This window comes from Tupaia chinensis, unplaced genomic scaffold (genome assembly GCF_000334495.1).
Source record: "Tupaia chinensis unplaced genomic scaffold, TupChi_1.0 Scaffold143789_1, whole genome shotgun sequence".
NCBI classification, from domain to species: Eukaryota; Metazoa; Chordata; class Mammalia; order Scandentia; family Tupaiidae; genus Tupaia; species Tupaia belangeri.
In genome coordinates this window covers 122712-124208 of record NW_006203638.1, presented here as the reverse complement: position 1 = coordinate 124208, position 1497 = coordinate 122712, and positions in this window count along the sequence as shown.

The following is a 1497-nucleotide window of genomic DNA, read 5'->3' as shown; positions in this document are numbered from 1 at the left end:
TTTAAGTAGCCTGAAGACAAATTCCAGCTATCAGGAAGGAAAGCGCCCGAAGAGCTAGCCTGCAGGAAAATGGGGGGCTATGAGGATATTAGGGAGCATCAGCGGCACTCTACTGGCCTGCATCACCCACTTCTGTTACTCAGCATTTCAGAGGTGCCTGGTCTTCTTCAATGAATGGAGAAATGAATTTGGCCGCCTAAATAAACTCTTGGTAAAGAAATAAGATGATCTCTTCTCGTTTGTGTTCAAAGTATTCTTCAAATTTTACGCATATTTCTTTTCTGTTTTTCCTCTTTTCCTCCTTACATTTTGGTAAACAATAAAACAATAGTTCACATTTATGGAGGCTTAATACGGCCAGATATCCATCTGACTTTGTTTATGGGGAGCTTGGTATGGTTCCCACGTATACGTTTTGGTTTTTTGACACAGGGCATGAGCACAGAGAGGGAAAGTGAGACACAGAGAGGGAAAGTGAGAAAATAACCCCCAGGGAGGATGGCCACACTGCAACCCCTTCCTTTCCAATCTCCTTTCTGGATTTTGGGCAGGCTCACACACGCACGTGGAGTGACTATCCAGCTGCAGGGTCCTGCTTGCCCCTCGGCTGGCCGCACGGGGATCTAGCGCCTTTCCCTCCATGCCACCTGCTGGCCACTGGTCCTGGCATTTCATTTAAACCTTATAACAGGCCCCCTGAGATTAGTGGCATTGTTATCCCCATTTACAATGGGGGGAGCTGCAAACAGATGAAATCACAGTGAATGTGGATCTATGTGGCCTTCCTCACCCTTCCCATCCTATTTCTCGCCTTTATTTTTAAATTTTTTTTAAATTTTTGTTTTAGGGTGTGTGTGCTCATCAGAGAGAAACAGAGAGAGGGAAAGTGAGAAATCACTCCCAGAGGGAATGGCCATCCCACACTCCCTTTGCCTCCATTCTCCTCTCAGAATTTTGGGCATGCATACATGTGCCCAGTGTATCTTTTGAGCCACCAGGTCCAGGATTCAAACTGCTCAGTTGGCCATGGGGGAAGTCAGCACCTTCCCCACCACGGCACCTGACTCGCCCATCCCCCTTTCTTTTTTCATGCACACACACACACACACACACACACACACACAGATTTTAATATCCCATTCATTTTAATGGGAGTCCCTTGCAGATATCAAGTCCCAGAGAGTTTATCAGAAAGGAAGGAAGCTGGCTTGGCTAAAATAACGCTGTGCAGTAGGACAGAAAATAAGATGTCATGGAAACTAAACATCTTCACTCTCACAACTTAGGAAGGAGCTGCTTACGCGTAGACGTGAGCTGGCCGGAATTGCCAGAGCCTTCACCAGGAGCCAGGTGTTGGTGTGTTACACCCACCCACTCCCCTGAACACCAGGGAGCCTAAAACATGGGCCAGGCAGCAGGGCTTGCTCCCTCGGTGTCTGGTCATTCCCCAGGCTCCTCTCTATGCTCTAGTCAGCTTAGATATTTGTCCAGAAAGTG